At 36.9% G+C, this 20,862-nt stretch overlaps 1 protein-coding gene and 1 pseudogene across 9 annotated transcripts in view; one reads left to right on the forward strand and one right to left on the reverse strand.

Annotated features, from left to right (window-relative positions):
• Tbc1d8b (TBC1 domain family member 8B) overlaps window positions 1-20,862 on the forward strand; it is a 102,831-nt gene that overhangs the window by 52,899 nt on the left and 29,070 nt on the right. The gene's annotated exons all lie outside the window — the stretch shown is intronic.
• On the reverse strand, window positions 2,145-3,598 carry LOC106010760 (R-spondin-3 pseudogene; annotated as a pseudogene).

Genomic DNA, 20,862 nt, shown 5'->3' on the forward strand with positions numbered 1-20,862 from the left:
CTTGTGAAGGATTTTTACATCTATGTTCATTAAAGAAAATAGCCTATAGTTCTCTTTTTTGGTTGCATACTTGTCTGGTTTGGTGATCAAAATGATGTCAGCTTCTGAAAATGATTTTGGAAGTACTTCTTCCCTCTCAATTTCATTAAAAAGTTTGAGAAATACTGGTATTACATCTTCCCTGTAGTTCTTATAGAATTCAGTTGTGAATCCATCAGATCATAGGGTTTTCTTAGCTGGTAATTTTTTTAATTATTGCATCAATCTCATTTCCTGTTATTGTTCAAGATTTTTAAGTCTTGTTTCATTTGTGGCAGTTCATATGTATCTAAGAATCTCTTCATTTCTTCTGAGTTCCCTAACTGTTTGGCATATATTTTTGTGAAGTAGTTGCTAAAAATTTTCTGGATTTTGGCAGTATCCTGTGATTTCACTGTTGTTATTTCTACTTACATTAATTTATGTCTTTTCTTTCCTTTTTTGGTAATATGAGCTAAAGTTTGTCTATTTTATTTATTTTTTTAAAAAACAGCTCTTTGATTTGTTCATTTTTCTGTATTTTTTAGTCTCCATTTCATTAATTTCTGCTCTACTCTTTATAATTTTCTTCCTTGTATAAACTCGGCATTTGTGTTGTTCTTGTTTTTCTAAGACCTTGAGATGAATCTTCTTTGGTTTTTTGAGACAGTGTCTGGCTATGTAGTTCATGCTGCCCTTGAACTCATTATGTAGTCTAGTCTGGCCTCAAATTCATGGCAATCCTCCTGCCTCAGCCTCCCACGTGCTGGAATTTCAGGTGGTACCACCATGCACAGCCCGTGATGAATTTTTAGGTTATTTATTTGGGCTCATTCTATTTTTCTGATGTGGCCACTTAATACTATAAACTTTCCCCATAGGACTGCTTTCATTATGTCCCATAAGTTCTAGTATAGTGTACTGGCATTATCATTTAATCCTAAGAACTGTCTTATTTCTTTCTTAATTCCCTCTGTGACCTATTCAAGAATGCATTGCTTAATTACCATATATTTGCATAGTTTCTGTGGTATTGATTTCTGTTTTCATTCCACAGTGATCTGATTGTATATGTGGTAAAATTTTGATTCTTTTGCATTTATTAGGCAAGTTTTATTCGCTAGTATGTGGTCTATTTTGGAAAAAGTACCATATGCGGCCAAAAAGAATGTGTATTCTGTTGTTAAGTAGAACTCACTATATATCTATTAAATCCTTTTATTCAGAGGTTTGATTCAACTCTGATTTTTTTGCTGATGTTTTGTTTAGTTGATCTAGTTGTGATAGTGGGACATTGAGATCCCCAACTATAATTATGTTGATATTTATCTGATCTTTTATAACCATTAGAGTTTGTTTAATGAAGTTGGGTACACCATGATTTGGTGCATCTATTTCTATAATTGTTATCTCTTCCTGTTGAATATTTCCATTAACCAGTATGTAGTGTTGTTCTTTGCCTCTTTTGCTCAGCTTTGGCCTGAAATCCACTTTGTCTGAAAATAGGATATCTACTCCTGTTTGTGTGGGGGTTCCTGTTTCATAAAATATTGTTTTCTATCATTTGATTTTTAGTCTCTGAATTTCTTTTTGTGTTAAATGTGTTTCTTTTTTTAACTATTAACAAATACATTTATTTTGGTGACTTTCTGCCCTACTAGACACACCTTGTTAGAAAGTAGTATTTCTTTTAGTTCCAGGTGGACCAGTAAGTAGGTAATAAAACTGTGTTTTCTTCATTGAGAGAGAAAGGAAACACATGACTTTGCAAACATGGTATATTCTCCTTGCTCTACTTCTTTGTTTTCTATTAAATCAGAATTTCCTCCTAATAAGTATGATTCTGTTTTTAGAATAAAGTTACAGGCACATGTTTACAGATTTATGTAGTCCAAAGGTCAGCTGAGGCTGACCTAATAGTGCTGCCATAGATTGGAGACCTGTCCCAGGGATCAAGACCCTTCACAGTTTTGTGAAGCACAGAAGGAATCTCCAGCTCTGTGATTTCTTCCACGTTTTGCCTTCCTCCATTCCCACACAGAATATTTTACTCTGGAGCCAGGGATTTAGCTCAGTGGTTTTGCCGCCTACTGCGCAAGCTCAAGGACCCAAGTTCAATCCCCGGTACCAAAAAAAAAAAAGAATATTTAACTCTGGTCTGCACTCTTGTGTTTCTTGCAGAAGCACAGGATGGGAACAATAAAAGTCATCTTAACACTTCTTGGATGAAGTTGCTTCTGCGAAAATAAATCCTATGATTCCAAATTCCAGGCCTTAATTGTGAGCTCTTTAGATCTCCCCAACAAAACTATACTGTCCTTGGAGTGATGTTTCTCTCCCCGATCTCTTATTTGTTTTGAAGGGATACTGCATCTTTGCATTTGTAGCATTTTCTTTCACTTCTTAAAACAATAGCTGGAAAAATATTTTAATAGGGAAAAGATGTTTCTTCACCAGATGTCATCATTATGCTGATGATAGCTTATTGATAATTACATGCAAAATTTCTTGTGTTCTAAAAATGTACAGAAGCATGTAAGATAACCATGTGAAAGTATCCCTTCTTTGAACTTTTGGCTCTTTGCTGTTAGCTATGCCTATGTTGTTAGCTATGAAGAGTATACAACTATTTGGAATGCTGTCTAGACAGAGGAGTAACTAATATGTTGTCCATCTGTGGTCCTAATGACTATGGCACCTCTCCTGGGCATCTGATTGAGACAGTGAAATCAGATTCTACTCTCATGAGACTCTTTGGTGCACAGTGCTGACCAATACCAATTTCTGTTGTTTATCTTGGACTTTTTGTTTCTGCTGCCCTTTGTCATTGTTTTCTCATTGTTCTAGGATGTCCCTGCTGGATTCCAGACCTTTGTTGTCAGGAACTGCTTCTTTGCTTTCTTCTTTATTCAGTTTTTTTCTTTTCCTTTCTCTTCCTTTTTTCCTTGTTCTCCCTTCTGATACTTCTTTCTCTGCACTGTACACTTCCTTGTCTTGTTTATGGGAGGACACAGGTTACCCTTTGCTGAAAGGTCCTAGAGTATTTCTCCAACCAACTTATGGTTCCTCCTTTGAAGCTACATGTTTTTCCCTTCTTCATGCATGGACTTCAAGGGCTCCATTCACTAGCTTCACAGCCACAATGCTGATGCACTCCATGGTGTGGTTGTTGGCTTCCAGCCCTTCTGAACAATTGTCAAGGCACTTCCCAAGGTGTAAGTAAAATCCACTTTTACACTTTGTGCAGAAATTTTTGTTGAAGTAGGTATCACAGTCAGCTTTACATTTTGTATTATATTCTGGATATGGAGTTCTATAATATCCACTTGGACATGAAGAGAGACACACTGCTATCTGCTTCATGCCAGTTCTTTCCAGAACAAAAAATAGTCGGGGCTTACACGACAAACATCCATTGTAATCAGAACACATCACAGAGCCTCCTTGGCAGCCTTGACTGACAGTTGGGATGCATTCTCTGCTGGCTCCATCCAGAGAGGTGTTCTGGCTGCTGATATATTCCATACAGTTCAAAATGATTTAAAAAAACAAACAAACAAGGAATCAGTCACAAGTGCATAGTAACCCAGTAAGGTTTCCCTTCTTGGTCTCCTTTTGCTTCTGATTGCTAATTATACTGTCTTAAAGGCTGTATGGAGGGGTATTGAGTGTCTTGCGGACAGTCTCGCAGACCGGGCAGGCTCAGGCGTCTCCACTGAGATCCACTCTGCGATCCATTCTGCGGCTGGCTTCGGCTAGCGCGGACCGGGAGGGTGACAGGGATGCTGACTGGGCTCGCCAGCCGCCCTGCGGGGGTGGCTGTCACCCCACAGGAGCAGAGGCGGCTTCAGGGAGCATTGCGGGTGGCCCCAGTCTCAGCAGTGGCTGTGGGGACCCGGGGAGCACAGGACCGAGGGGCAGCCCAGAGACCCCGAGCTGTAGCCTTGGAGGGCAAGCGAGAGCCGCTTCCTTAAATGTGTTTCTTGTATGTAGCATATTGTTTTCTTTTGTTTCTTGATGCATTCTGCTAATCTATGTCTTTTGGTTTGTGAATTGAGTTCATTTACATTGGTAGTTATAATTGATAGGTAGTGACTTATTCCTGTCATTATATTAGTATCCTGTTGCTGTTTTGTTTTCCTTCCTTTCTACTTAATTGGTAGCCTTACCGGATGTATTTATTTTATTGTTCCATTTGAGATTGTTAGCTTCCCCACCACCACCACCACCATCCCAAGCTCCTAGGGCAGAGAAGCTGAGCCGGTCCCAGCACCCGGAAGGAAGCTCCCCCGCTGCCATCCCAAGCTCCTAGGGCAGAGAAGGTGAGCAATGTGGGCGCCAGAAGCACACGCCCCCCCCCCCCGTTGAAATGAGAAGACACATAAACAAGCCTCAAAAACAGACTTCTGGATCACCTACAGCAACCCCAAAGGGAAACGAGATGGAACAATCTGATACTCAAACACCTGCACTCTCTGAACTGGCAACAAAAGAGGATCTGGGAAAAATGAAATCAGAAATAATTACTCAGATAATAGCAAAGATTTTGCTCATGGTGCAAGACATGATTAATAAATCTAGAGAGGACACAGATAAAAACAATAGAGGATCTGAAGAACATGATGGAATCCCAACATAGGAAACAAATGGAATCCATAAAACAGATACAAACAGATTTCCAGGAAATTAAAATCTCTATCGAAAGTCTGCACAGCAGAATGAATCAATGTGAGGATAGAATTTCAGATATAAAAGATAAGATTGCAATTAGTGACCAGGAAAAGAAAAATTGCTTTAAAATTGTAAGGGAACATGAGAAATCAATCCAGCAGCTGCTAGATGATGCAAAAAAAGAATAACATAAGACTGATTGGAGTCAATGAAGAAACAGGAGAGAGTGCAGATGATATTAAAAAACTCCTCACAGAAGTGATGGCAGAAAACTTCCCAAGGAGGGCAAAAGAACTTGACATACAGAAAAGTGAGGCATATAGGACTCCAAATAGCCTTGATCAAAAAAAATCTACACATAGGCATATAATAGGATTCCAGAAATCCAGCAGAAGAACAAAATTCTACAAGCAGTGAGAGAAAAGAAACAAATCACATACAAAGGAAAGCCCATCAGAATCACAGCAGACTTCTTAATGCAAACCCTCAAGGCAAGAAGAGCTTGAAGTGATGTATTTCAAGCCCTAAAGGAAAACAACCTCCAACCCAGATTGATGTACCCTGCAAAACTATCTTTGAAAACTGATGGAGAAATAAGATACTTTCATGATAAAGAGCACCTCAGAAACTTCATGAATATCAAACTGGCACTCCAAAAAATTTTAGACAATACCCTAGGAAAAGGCAATGAGGATCACAACCCCAGGAAACCCAGCAGAATGAATCCATTGGGGGTGACAAGTTAAACGCAAAGGGGGAGAATCCAGCAAAAAGAAAAAGTCATGACAAAGCTTTTAAAACCATTAACTTCATCTCCCTAGTGAGTGTATAATTCGATCTTGTTATTGTACTGATTAGTATTTTTCTGATTCTAGAGTTGCACACCTTTCCTTGTGCTATACTGGCTATTTATCATCTTCTTATGTCTGCTTTTTAATTGGGTTGTCTATTAATGAGCTCTAAGAATTCTATATATATTCTGGTCATAGGTTATATGCATTGTAAATATGGTCTGTTTAAGGACTACTTTTCATTTTAATGATGTCATTTAAAGTTCTAAATTTTGATGGAATCTCATTTATCATTTTTTTTTCTTTTATACATCCTGTCTTTTGTATACTAGGTAATTCTTGCCTACCCTGAATTCATAAACATTTTCCCTTATAATTTCTTCTTAAAGTTTTATACTTTTATGCTTTCCTATTTAGGTTCATAGATCCCTTCAAGTTATTTTCATGTATGGAAAAAATTGTTGAGGTTAATTTTTTATATTCGGATACCAGGTGTTCTAGTGCCATTTGCTGAAAACACTATCTCTTCCTTGGCTCTTGAATTGAGTTTATATTCTATAAAATGCTAATGTTAAATAATCTTTCAAAACTCAGTGGACCATATATGTGTGGTTCTATTTCTAGATTCTCTGTTTTATTCCAATGATCTATATGTCTTTCCTTGCACCAACACTGCCTTGATTACTGTAGCTTTAGAAGAAGTCTTAAAATTAGGTACTAAACATCTTCCAACACTGTTTTTTGTCCTTTTTATTTTTTTAACTTTTCTAGGTCCTTTGTACTCCTACATAACTTAAATTTCAATATCCAATTCTTCATTTATAGCAAGTATACACAGGCCTGAATTTTTATATATTCCTTGTGTTTTCTAATCCTGCTAAATTCAAATACAAGTTCTAGGGGCTCCTAGAGATTTCTTAGTATTTTCTCTGTGATGATCATTTCATCTACATATAAAGATTTTGCTTCTACCTTGCCAATCCTATCCTAATTGTGTCATTTTATTGCCAGACTATTTTGGGAGGGACTAGGTTTCAAAATTTAGTGGACAGATAAAAAGTAAGCATATCTGCCCTTGTTCCCCACCTTAAGGAGAAAGTATTATATTTTCTCCCTTCATATAAGGCATTCTCGCTGGAAGTATGGAGTACATGTCTTTAATTTGTTGAGAAGGTTCTGTTCTACTTCTAGTCTCCTGATAGCTTTTACCATGAACAGCTGTAGAATTTCGTCCAATACTTTTTCTCCAACTAGTGACAGGATCATATGGCTTTTTCCTTTCCTCTGTTAAAATGATGACTTTTGGGGGTGGATCTTCCAATGCTGAACCAACACTGCCATCCCTATAACAAAATCACTTTCCACATACTTCCAGATCTGACTTCTAATAGTTTGTTTTGTTAAACAAATTTCTGTCTATGTTCATACTTTTTCCTTCTATTATTATTATCCAGTTTTAGGATTAGCACAATGTTGTTTTCCTAAAATGAGGGAAGAAGTGTTCCTTCTTTTTTTCTGCTTTAATTTATATAATTTATCAGTTAAAATGTATATGAGCCTGCTGTTGTCATATAGGTAGGTTTTCAAGCTAGGAATATACTTTCTTTAATAGGTGCTATTCAAATTTTATATTTCCTCCAGAGTTAGTTTCGTTAATTTGTCTTCCAAGTTACTTCTTAGAAGTTGTCAAATTTATTTCAAAACAGATTTTTGAAATATGCTTTCTATATCCTTTTAAATTCTGTAAAATCTGTGTTAATGTCTCCTAGATCTTGATATTGTAATTTTTAAAATGTATAATTGATATAGTGTAACACTAAGAAAAGGTCTAAAGGTGCAGGGGAAGTGGGAGGGGTAGGGGAAAGAAAAAAAGGAAAAGAAAAAATATGAGAAAAGGAAAAAGATGGAAACAAAGTCTTTACAAATAGGGAAGGGTGGAGGGGGTGAAAAGAGGGCAAGTGAAGGGGGAAAAAAAAAGAACCAAGATGCTCATGTAATGGTACAAGATCCCAATGATGAATGTAACTGTATTTTATACCAAAAATGTACCAATAAACTTAATGGGGGAAAAAAAAGAGAGATTGTTAGCTTCCTTTTTTTTTCTAGGATACCCTTGACAAGTTTTTGGAGTTTTGGTTTGATCATCATGAATTGCTTTAGGTTTTCTTTATCATGGAAGTATCTAAATTCACCATCAGTTTTGAAAGATACTCTTGCATCATATAACAGTCTGGGTTGGAAGTTATTTTCTTTAAGAGCTTGAAATACTTCATTCTGTGGCCTCCTTGCCTTTAAAGTTTGTGTTGAAAAATCTTTTGAAATTCTAACAGATTTTCCTTTCTAGGTGATTCATTACTTTTCTCTAGCAGAATCTTCAAGATTCTGTTCTTGTGTTATATTTATGTGGTATGGAATTTTTTTTTCTGATCATGGCCATCTATGCTTCACTTATCTATATGTTAAATTCCTTTTCTATGTCTGGAATAATTTCTGCTATTACTTGTGTTAGCAGGTTTTTATGCACTTTCTGCTATCTTCTGATTTTTCACTAAATCCATTAATCTTAAATTAGTCCTCTTTTCAACCCACAATGTGGGAAAAAATCTTCACCTGCTCTTCCTCAGACAAAGGTCTACTACCTCGAATCTATAAAGAACTTAAAAAGATCAGACCTCCCAAATTTAAAAACCCAATCCAAAAATGGGCATCTGAAATGAACAGACATTTCTCAGACAAAGAAGTAGAAATAGCAAATAAATACATGAAAAAATGTTGAACATCACTGGCCATTCGAGAGATGCAAATGAAAACAACGGTGAGATTCCACTTCACTCCAGAAAGAATGGCTGCTATCATGAAATCAACCAATAACAAATGCTGGCGGGGCTGTGGGGAATGAGGAACCCTGCTCCACTGCTGGTGGGAGTGTAGGCTGGTGCCAGCACTGTGGAAATCAGTATGGAGATACCTCAAAGAACTAGGACTGGAAGTCCCATTTGACCCCACTATTCCACTGCTGGGGATCTTCCCCAAAGAATTGAAAGAATCATACCACAGTGATATATGTGCACCCATGTTCATAGCAGCGCAGTTTGTAATAGCTAAAACTTGGAAACAGCCCAAATGCCCATCAACTGGAGACTGGATAAAGAAAATGTGTTTTTTTTATAAAATGGAGTACTACTCAGCCATAAAAAATGAGAAATTAGAGACATTTATAGCTAAGTGGATACACATTGAGGCAATACTCTTAAGTGAAATAAATAGGACACACGTGTAAATACTGAATAGTTTCTCTGGTGTGAGAAACTGAAAGTGTAAATAAGGACAAAATGTATAATAGGTCATGTGAAATAGGAAGAAAAGGGGCAAAGGGGAAGGAAGTGGGAGGGCTAGGGGAAAGGATAGAAGGGAATGGGATTAATATGAGAAAATGGAAAAATAGGAACAAAATTTTTGTAACTAGGGAGGACTGGAGGGGTTGAAGGGAGGGCTGGGCAAGGGTGAAAAATAAGAACCAAGAGAGACTACGTAAAGGTGCAAATTTCCAGTGATGAATGTCATTATATTGTATACCTAAAATGTACCAATGATTAGAATGAATAATCGATAATGCAAAATAGGAAGAAAAGGTCCAAAGGGGTAGGGATAGTGGGAGGGGCAGGGGAAAGGAAAGAAGGGAAAGGAAAAAATGCTGAGAAATGGAAAAAATGGAAATAAAGTCTTTATAAATAGGGAAGGGTGGAGGGCATGAAGGGAGGGCTAGAAATGGGGAAAAAATAAGAACCAAGATGCATTATATAAAGGTACAGTTCCCAATGAGAAATGTAATTGTGTTGTATACCTACAATGTACCAATAAAAGAATTTAATACAAAAAAAAAATTAGTCCTCTTTGAGTCATCTAGGAGCTGTCCAGTGCATTTTACATGTCTCCTTATTGTTTTTAAGGTATCTCTCATTAATTGATCATTGATGAGCACCATGTCCTCTAAATCTGACATTCTGTCTTTACATCGGTCACTTCTGTTACCTATACTTTTAATCATGGTTTTAATCCCCTGGATTTCTATTTGGAACTTTCTTATGGACACCCAGTCTTTTCTATGCTGGAAATTCACCTTTTGCATCTCTTTGTTTAGCTCCACTTGATGTTTATTCGTGTCTTCTCTAGACTCACTGATCATTTGTTTCATTATGGTTATTATGTGATTAGTTATATTTTTAAATTCGCCAAGAACCTTGTAGAACTGTTTTATCTCCATATGGTACCCTTTCAGACCTATCTTCTTTGTAGCTTATGAATTCCCTCCCCCTCAATGCCCCCATACCAATTTGGGGAAAGTTGGGAGTAATGGAGATTTTAGAGGCATTTTATTTCTTCACCTTTTCATGTTTCTGGGGTTTTTTTCCCCGTTGGGGTGTGTATGTGTGTGTGTGTCTGCACTAGGGTTTGCAAATTCTTTGCCCCAGAGCTCTCATCTTTGGGAGCGAGCCCCATTATTGTTTATGCTCCCCTGCCTGGGCAATCTAGGTATTGCCATAGAGAAAATGAATTCCCGGCCACAACTATGTTACCTTATCTATGGTAGTAAATTCAGCAACAACAATAGCATCAAATGTCAATATAGACAAACCCTAAGAACCACTCATGAGCAGCCTTTTACCAAAACAAAAAGGACTCTGAGTTTAGTGGAAGCAATTCCGCCTCCCTTATATTGACCAACAGTAATTCAGAGCACCAATTCCTGCTGGATTTTGGCAGCAGTGCCAGAGCTCAAACATATTACTAGATTATATGCTTTCATCTTTAAGACCATGCCCTCTGATGATCATTCCCACTGAACCTGTCCTTTCACAACAGATACAGGCCCTGTGATCTTCCTGGTCTGAACCTGGGCCTTCCAGCATATCCCAGAAGATCCATATTTAGCTCTCACCCTCTCCAAAGCTGTCTTTCACCTATTCTCTGTTGAAGGGTATCACTTTCTCCTGAATCAGTCTGTTGGTTCTAAACTGTATTTCCCTGTGCTGTGGAGGAGAACCCAGGGACTGGAAATGAGATGTGTGCTTCCCAGTTCTTCCTGGCACCAGCATGGGGCTCAGTGGATGGCAGGACCAGCTGGGAGTAGGATGCACATTTCATAGGTCTTCATAGATCTTGGGGGTCCAAAGACAGTGGCAGCCAGGCACAAGACACGTGTTTTCCAGGTCCTCCTAGATCTGGCACAGGGCTCTGGCAAGAGGCTGCATCACCATTTGTTAAATAGGCTATCTCTCCTCCATGGTTTTGGCCCCTTTGTTGAAGATCAAATAGCTGAATGTCTCTGGGGATGTTTCTGTATCCTTTATTCCATTGATCCACATGTCTGTTTTTGTGCCAGTGCCATGCTGTTTTTATCACTGTTGCTTTGTAGTATAACTTGATGTCGGGTATTGTGATGCCTCCTGCTTTGCTCTTGTTGCACAGGATTGCTTTTCCTCTTTTGAGTTTCTTCTGTTTCCATATGTATTTTTGGATTATTTTCTCTAGTTCTCTGAAGAATGCTATTTATTTTCATTGAGATTACATTAAATCTATACATCACTTTTCAGTGTATGGCCATTTTGACTCTATTGGTTCTGCCTCTCCAGGAACAGGTGACATCTTTTCACTTTCTGATGTCCTCTTCAATCTCCTTTTTAAGAGTACTATAGTTTTCATTGTATAGGTCTTTCAGTTCCTTGATTAGGTTAATTCCTAGGTATATGATTTTTCTTGATGCTAATTGAGAATGGTATTGTTTTCCTAATTTTTTTCTTGAGTTCATTATTGGAATACACAAATGCTATTGATTTTTATATCCTGCTGCATTGCTGAAATTGTTTATTAATTCTGAGTGTTTTTTGGTGGAATTCTTTGGGTCTTCTATGTAGAGTTTCATGTCATCTCCAAATAAGAATTTAACATCTTCCTTTCCTATATGTATCCTTTTTGTTTCTTTCTCCTCCTTGAGTGTTCTGGCTAATGTTTTGGGTACTACCAGTATTTTGAACTGAAGTAGTGATAGTGGGCATTTGTTATGGCTTGTGTTTAGATGTTCCCCCAAAGCCTCATGTGGATGAGGTGGGGCTTTCTTTTCCGGAGGTGGCTGAATATGGAATGTGTGATGCTGGGATTAAGGGCATGTGATTACTAAGCCACTACATGTGAATGATTGGTTTGGCACCACCCTAATCCCAGTAGTCTGCATGGGATAAAAGGGGCAGAAAGACACTGTTAAGGTCTCTTATTGCTTTTGCTACCATGTGGGTGCCATAAACTGTTTCTCCTCTGCAATGCCCCTCTGCCATATGCCACTCTGCCTTGGAGCCAGATTATGGACTGAAACCTCTACAAACTATAAGCCACATAAACCCTTTCCTTCTAACTTTGTGTGTTGGATATTTTGTCTCAGCAATGAGAGAAAAGTAAACTAACACAGCATCCTTGTCTTATTTGTCATAACAGATGCCAGTAAGGTGCTTTTATACCTATTCTCTTCAGTTTTTAACATGATGTAGTTTGGGATTTTGTCAAAAGCCTTTTTCTGCATCTATCGATATGATTGTGTGGTTTTTGTCCTTGCTTCTGTTTAGGTGGTATTCTGCATATGTTGAACTATCCTTGTACCCTGGAATGAAACCTTTTTGATCAGGATGTATGATCCTTTTGATGATGTGTTGCATTCTATTTGCCAGTATCTAATTGAGGATTTTTCCATCTATATTCATTAAGGTAATTGGCCTGTAGTTTTCCTTTTCAGTTGGTTACTTCTCTGGTTTGGGGATCAGAGTGATGCTAGCTTTTGAAAATGAGTCTGGAGGCACTCCTTCCCTTTTAATTTCATGAGTTTGAGGAGTAGCAGTGATATAACATCTTCAAAGACTTTGTAAAGTTCAGCATTGAATTCATGAGGTCCTGGACTTTTGTTGGTTGATACTTTTTTTTATAACTGCCTCAATTGCATTGCTTGTTTTTGGATTGTTCAAAATTTTTATGTCATCTTGGTTTAGCTTGATAATCTATATGCATCTAGTAATTTGTCCATTTCTTCAAGAATTTCCAATTTGTTGGAATACAGTTTTTCATAGTAGTTACTGTTTTCTGGACTTCAGTGGTATCTGTTGTTATTTCACCTTTTTCATTTCTAATTGCATTGATGTGAGTCTTTTTTCTCTGGTTAGTTTGGCTAAGTCTCAATCTATTTTATTTATTCTTTCATAGAACCAGCTCTTTGATTTGTTGATTCTTTATATTTGTTTTTAGTCTCAATTTCATTAATTTCTGCTCTGATCTTTATGATTTCCCTCCTTAACTTCAGTTTAGGCTGGATTGCTTTTGTTTTTCTACTTTCTTGGTGTGCCTTATTGGGCTGTTCATTTGAGCTTGCTCTGTTTTTCTAATGTGAGCATTGATTACAATATGCTTCCATCTTAGGACTGCTTTCATTGTGTCCCATAGGTTCTGGTGTGTTGTACTAGCATTGTCACTTGCTTCCAGAAAATTTTTAATTTCTTCTGTGACCCATTGGGTGTTCAGGAATGTGTTATTAAGTTTTAAGGTTGTTTCTAAATTTTCTGTGGTTTCTTCTGTGATTAATTTTTAGTTTCATTGCAGTATGGTCTGATAGTAAATATAGGATGATCTCAATTCTTTTATATTTATTTAACAAGTTTTTTGTGAACTACTATGTGGTCTGTTTTGGAGAAAGTTCCTTGTACTGCAGAGAAAAATATGTACTCTATTGCAACAGACTAGAACACTCTGTAGATGTCTATTAAGTCCATATGTTCAAGGGTATGGGTCAGCTCTGATATTTCCTTATTTTTTGTTTAGTTGATCTATATCTTTGTGAAAGTGGGGTATTGAAGTCACCTACTATGATTGTGTTAGTGTTACTGTTTAATCATGTGAACTAGATTTGTGGTTATATAATGAAATCTAGATTGACTCCAAAAATTGTCTGCAATAAATAAGCCCTTAATATAGCAATTTTACCCTTGGAGGAGATGATTTAAAAGGGATTAGGAGGTAAAAACAGAAATAAGAGAAGAGGAAGAGATCAAAAGCAAGGATGGAGGACAACCTTTAGGAAACTGGTGAAGAACACAGGTGAGAAAGAGAAAAGGAAAAAATAAAAACATGAACAGAACAGAACAACAGCACAAAAACCTAGAAACCATGTTCAAACAATCAAGAAAAACCAAGAACCAGAAAGGAGGGGGAAAAAAGAACAAAAAAAGAAAAAGAAAAAGAAAAATAACAAAACAAAAAACCTCCAAAACGTCCAATTCAAGGTGTGTCTTTGCTGTCACTGGTAGGCAGCATGGGCAAACAGTCCAGAGCTGAATTGATTAATCCCAGCAAACCAGCCTTGGCTTTATGGTAGGGTAGTGGGTAATCCCAACCAGCCTTCCCCTTTAGTTCCTCTGATGTTCAGGCAAAATTCTGGCTATGAGGCTGGAACCAGATTCCTTGAGCCTACAACAGTCTGTGTGTCTCCTGTCAGTTTGAACTCCACTCCCTGGCCTCCTGTTGACTTGAACTCAGCACCCACTCCGAGGCACTGGGAGCCACTAGATGGAGTCCACCAGCAGCTCTTCCGAGTTCTGAACTCAGTTGGCCCCTCTCCAATATGGCTACCAGGCAGTCACCCCCTCCTGAGTGAGGTCTGAACCCTGATAACTCACCAGCCACTGCAGTCCCGTATATCTACTACACCATTCCACTGCTGTGTTTCTCTGAGGAGGCCTCTGGGGTCACCAGTAGTCACTGTGCATCTGAAGGTTTGGCCCATCATTCCATCTCCAAGTATTGCTACTCTGAGAGAGAGCACTGCTTGCTACCTTCCTCCTCTTCATTAAATTCTCTCTTCACTCTCCCTGTAGACTTCAATTCTCGCCTCAGATCCTTCCTGGGTCCCAGGGACCCACTTCTCTCTTCTCCTCGCTCCACTATATTCCAGCGGTCAGGACACCATATCTTGGAGAGGCTCTTTCTCTGATGCTCACCACTCTGCCATTTTCTTGGAAGTCTCCTATTTCACTTATGGGCTCGAGGTGCACCCATTTGCCTAAAAATGTCTCAAGTTTATCCTTCTTTATGTCAGAGTAGTACTCTACTGTATATAAAAAACACATTTTCTTTATCCATTTATTCATTGATGGGCATAAGGGCTGTTTCCAAGATTAGCTGTTATAAATTTGTACTCCTATAAACATGGGTGTGCATATACTATGGTATGATGCTTTTAACTCTTTGGGGAAGGGAAATAGCTGGGTCAAATGGAACCTCTAGTTTTAGTATTTTGAAGAAATCTCCATACTGATTTCCATAGTGGTTGTACCAATTTACACTCCCACCAACAGTGAAGAAGGGTTCTTTTTTCCCCACAGCCTCTCTGGCATGTATTGTTGGTTGATTTCTTGATGACAGACATTCTTTCTGAAGTGAGATAGAGCTTCAGTGTTATTTTAATTTGCATTTCTCAAATGACCACTGATGTTGAACATTTTTTCATATATTTATTTTTTGGTTATATTTCTTCATCTGAGAAGTGTCTACTCATTTCAAATGCCCATTTTTGTATTGGGTGTATATATTTCTTTATATATTCTAGATATTAGTCCATTGTCTGAGGAATAGCTGGTAAAAAAATTTTTACCCATTCTGTGGGTTATCTCTTCACTCGGTTGGTAGTTTCTTTTGTTGTACAAAAGCTTTTTAATATGATGAGATCCCAGTTGTTGATTATTTGTAATATTTCCTGTGTGATTGGGGTTTTGTTCATAAAGTCTTTGCTTACACCTATGTCTTCAAGAGTTTTACTTATTCTATCTTACAGCAGAGTGTTTCTGTTTTAATATTTAGATTTTTTTATTCATTCCAATTTTAGTTTAGTGCATGGTGAGAGATTAGGTTCTAGCTTTTATCTTTGGCATGTGGAAAGCCCATTTTCCCAGCAGTATTAAAGAGACTTTTTTCCATTGAAGGTATTTGGCCCCTTTGTCAAAAATAACATAGCTGAGTGTGCTTGGAATTGTTTCTTCAATTCTGTTTCATTGATCTTCCCATCTGTTTTTTTTTTACCAGTACATACCATGCTGTTTTTATCATGGTAGCTTTGTAGTATAACTTCAGATCAGGGATTGTGATGCCCCCTGCCTTGCCTTTGTTGCTCAGAATTGCTTTTGCTATTCTAGATCTCTTCTGATTCCATATGAATTTTAGGATTATTTTTTAGGATTATTTTGTGAGGTATGCTATTGATATTTTGATCAAGATTGCATTAAATCTGTATAAGTTCTGAAAGTATGGCCATTTTCACTATATTTGTTCTGGCTAGCCAAGAACAGGGGATATTGATATCTTTCCATTTTCTTATATCCTCTTTGATCTCATTTTTCAGAATGCTATAGTTTTCACTGTAAAGGTTTTCCTTTTCTCTTGTCTAATTGTTCTGGCTAATGTTTCCATAACTGTATTGAACAGGAGTGGTGATAGTGACCATCCTTGTCTTGCTCCTGATTTTAGTTTTTGTCCATTTAGTATGATGTTGGCTGTTGGTTTGTCATAGATGGCTTTTATCAGCTTGTGATAAAGACTTTCTATTCCTATTTTCTTTAGGGTTTTTTATCATACATGAGTTTTGGACTTTGTCAAATGCTTTTTATGCATCTATTGAAATGATGTGGTTTTTGTTCTTGATTCTATTAATGTGGTGTATTACATTTATTGATTTATCCAAACATTTTAGTGTAGCTGCATTTTAACTGTGATCCACCATGTGGAATAACATTTATGGCTTCACACTTGTGGCCTCAAAACATGTCAGATTTTGGAGGTTTTAAATTAGGAATGATCAACCTTTAATTTTATTTTAGATCCTCATCATGAGTCTCTGAAAGGTCTCTTTCCAATTCTCCTTCCCTCCAATCCATACATTATCTCTAGAATGTTCTTTCTAAGATGTAAATATGATCATTTTACTTTCCTACTTAAAATTTTTTTCAGTGATCTCCCACCAAATCACATAGTGAAGCTAATTTCCTTTATGAAATTCTTTATCCTGCCTTCTCTTTCTCCGCTCCTCTACATATACTGTACTATATGCATTGGCCATTCTGAGCTATTTTTAGGTCCTCCAATATTGTCATTGTGTGCATATCTATTTATACATGTTCTTCCCTCTATTAGAATGTTCTTTCTCCATTTTCTACCTAAGAAATGCTTGCTCATCCTTAAAGATCCATTTCAAGCATATTTTTTGTGAAACCTGACAGCATTCATCCACCTCTATCAGGTAAAAGTTGTTACCAGTGTAATTTGTACATATCTCTATTATGGCACTATGACAGTGTACTATAGTCATTTTATTACTTCTCTCTTCCCTACTAAACTATTAGATCTTTTTCATCTTTTATACATCTAGTGCAATATGTAGAACATAGTGCATGCTCATTAGATGTTTGAATGTTGTCAAATGAATTAAAGATTGTTTTTTTTTTCTGGTACTGATGATTGAACTCAGGACCTTGCACTTGTGAGGCAGGCACAGTGCCACTGAGCTAAATCCCTGGCCTGAGATTACTTTGTATAGATGGGAAATATTTTTGGTATCTCTTATTTTTAAAATATCTATGTTAGAGCATGTTTTACATTTTATTTACGGTTATCTTTTTGAAGTATACAATTCAGTGATTTTTTAATAAATGTATCTAATTGTACAACCATCATAAATCAATTTTAGAACATTTTACCCCCCCCAAAAGGTGGCTCATAAACATTTAATGTTAGTCTGTGTCCTTCTATCCCACACTCCTAAAAATTAGCTAATCTGCCTTTTGTATCTATAGATTTGATTCATATGAATGTTTTATATAAATGGAATTGCATATTATGTCATCTTTTGTGACTTGTTTTCATTGATCAGAATGCTTTTGAGCTGCACGAATGCATCATAGTTTTGAGGTCATAGAATGCATCATTGTTCATCTCTTTATATTGCTGAGTAGTATTCTTTTGTATGGGTAGACTATATTTTGTTTATACATTTATCAGTTGATGGATGTTAAACTGTTTCTAATTTCTTGTAATTTGAATAATGCTGTTGTTGAGACATGTATGCAAAATCTTTGTGTGGAAATGTTTTCATTTTTTCGGTTTGTTTGTTTTTTTTGAGACAGGGTCTCGCTATATAGTTCAGGCTGTTCTTGAACTCACTATGTAGCCCAGGCTGGCCTTGAACTTGTAGTGATTCTCCTGCCTCGGCCTCCCAAGTGCTAGGATTACAGGCATGCACCACCACGCCCATCATTTTTCTTCCATATATATCTAAGGGTGGATTATTGAATCATGGTAAATTATGTTTAACATTCTAAGAAACTAGGCTACATATCCTCCAGTGATATACAGAGTTCCTATTTTATTTTTACAACCTTAACATTTTTATTGTATATTGTTTTCGTTTGGCCATTTTAATGCATGTATGATTTAATATCTCTTTGTGGTTTCAATTTGTACTTCTTTAATAAATAATGCTTTTGAACATACTTCATATGGTTTAGCTTTTATTTTTGAAATATAATTTTGCTGGATGTGAAATCATTGGTTGATTGTTTTCTTTCAATATTTTGAATATGTAAGCTTACAGTCTTCTGCCCTCCATAGTTTCTGGTGAGAAGTTCATTGTTGATCTTATTGACAGTCTTTTTTACTAAGTTGCTTTTCTTTTGCTGATTTCAAAATGCTCTGTCTTTGAGTTATGTCAGCTTGATTTTGTTGTGTCTAAGTGTTGATCTCTAAATTTACTCTGCTTGGAGTTCATTGAGTTTTTTGGTTGAGATTTCTTGATTAATATTTCATGAAATTTGAGGAGCTTTCAGCCATCTTTTTTCAAATAATTTTTCTTCTCTATCTTTCTTCCTTCTAGGGCTTATATTATCCATATGTCATTATGTTTAATGGTTTCCCACAAAGCGCTAAGGTTCTATTTATTTTTCTTCATTATTTTTATAAAAAGCATAGCTCTTGATAATCTCTCCTGACTAATCTTCAAGAATGCTGACTCTTGGGGCCAGAGATTTAGCTCTCAGTGGTGTCACCACCTGCCTTGCAAACGCAAGATCCCGAGTTCAATCCCTAGTATAAATAAATAAATAAATAAATAAATAAATAAATAAATAAATAAATGAGAATTCTACCTGTGTGCCAGGGATTTACCTCAGTGGTGCCGCTGCCTGCCTTTCAAGAATGCTGACTCTTCCTTTTGCCAGCTCAAACAAGTGAATCTTTCATTTTAGTTAGTATACTTTTCAACTCCAGAATTTGTACTTGATAGTTTTTTGCAATTTCTTTTCACTGATATTTTCTATTTGATAGGATGTAATTATTATTTATTAATTAATCCATTTTATTTTTTATTTTTGGTGTGGTACTAGGGATTGAACTCAGGGCCTTTATACTGAGCTACATCCCCAAGCCACCTACTTGCCTGCTTGCCTGCCTGCCTGCTTGTCTGTCTGTCTTTTTTCTTTTTAGGTACCAGGAATCAAACTCAGGGCCTCATGCTTGCCAGGTGCTGTCTACCTGTCGGTCTTTCTTTTTTTTCTTCTCTTCTCTTTTCTTCTCTCCTCCCCTCCTCCTCTTCTTCCTCTTCTTCCTCCTCCTCCTCCTCCTCCTCCTTCTTCTCTCTCTCTCTCTCTCTCTGTCTCTCTCTCTCTCCTTTTCTTTTTTCCTTAAGTTTTGAGACTGTCTCACTAAGTCGCTATGTTGCCCAGGCTGGTCTCAAACTTGCTGGCCTCTCAGGCATGCACCACTATAAGACTATTTCTTACAGCAACTTTGGGTTTATAAAATACTTGAACAGAAAATACAGAGTTCCCATATCCTCTTATCTTCTACCCTGTCTGCAGATTCTCCTATTATTAACATCTTGCATTTAACAATTGATGAACCAGTGTCAGTACATTACTGTTGACTAAAGCCCATAATTTACATTAGGATTCATTCTTTTACTGTATACTTCTATGGGTTTTTCCAAATTTATACTGTCATATGTCTTCCATTAAAGTATCATATAGACTAGTATCCCTGCCTTAAATATCTCCTGTGCTCTACCTGTTAATCCTTCCTCCAAACCCCTGAAAGCAACTGATCTTACTATCTCTATAATTTTATTTTTCTGAAAGGTTATATAATTTGATTCATATTTAGCCTTTTCATACTTCTTTCACTTATCAATATGCATTTAAGGTTCATCTATATCTTTGCTCTGTGTGGTTTGATAGTTCATTTCTTTCTTTTTTTCATGTGTATGCGCACATTTGCACTGCACGTGCAAGTGCTCATATGGTTGGTGCTGGGGATTGAACCCAGGGTATATACTGGGTAAGCACTCTACCAGAGCAACATCCCCTGCCTTTTTTATTTTGAGATAGGCTCTCACTGAATCCTACCCAGTAGGTAGGATTATGGGTCTGCATCATGTCACCCAGCTTCTCACTTTTTATTGCTGAAAATATTCCATTTGTGGATGTACCACATTATTTACCCATCCACCCAGTGAAGAACACCTTCGTTGCTTCCAGTTTGGACAATTAATGAATAAAGCTTCTATAAATAGTCAAGTGCAGGGTTTTGTGTAGTTGTAAGTTTTCAACTCATTTGGGTACATACCTAGGAGCAAAATTACTGGGTCATGTGGTAAGACTATGTTTAACCTTATAAGAAACTGCCAAACCATCTTCCAAAGTGGTTGTACCATTTTGCATTCCCACCAGAAATGAGTATGAGTTTTTACTCCACATCCTCAAAGAAACTTGATGTTGTCAATGCTATTTATTTTAATCATTTTAACATAGTTTTTTTATATCTTTGAATATATTTATAATAGCTGCTTTATGTTTGTTATTTATGAACTCCAACAACTTCCCTTCAGGGATATTTTTCTTGGTTGCTTTTTCTTATAAATTTCTTGCTGTTTTTTTTAAGCCTGCCTTCCTGGGATCACCTTCTAAGTCAGTATAATTTAGTGATCATTCAATTATGGATCAGATTTTCTTAAGTCCCTTGCACCTGTAAGTCTTCTCCCTTTTTTCAAAGGAGATCTTTGTGTGAAAGTATGACTCAAATTTCAGGCACTTTACAAATCGGCCTTAGCTTTCATTTCCTGGTTTCCGATATAGCCAGAATTGAGTAACTGGGGTCTTCTGTTCTATTTCTTTCCTTGGACTGCTCACAATCCTGTACATATGTGCATACTTCTAGATACCCAAGAATATCTTGGAAACTTTTAAAGTTTCATATGGTCATCTGGTTCTCTATGTCTTTCTTTTTAATTTTTATTCAGGCTTTTGTTTGC

Source organism: Heterocephalus glaber, unplaced genomic scaffold (assembly GCF_053883595.1).
Source record: "Heterocephalus glaber isolate CG9 unplaced genomic scaffold, H.glaber_assembly_v1.0 deba00001613, whole genome shotgun sequence".
NCBI classification, from domain to species: Eukaryota; Metazoa; Chordata; class Mammalia; order Rodentia; family Bathyergidae; genus Heterocephalus; species Heterocephalus glaber.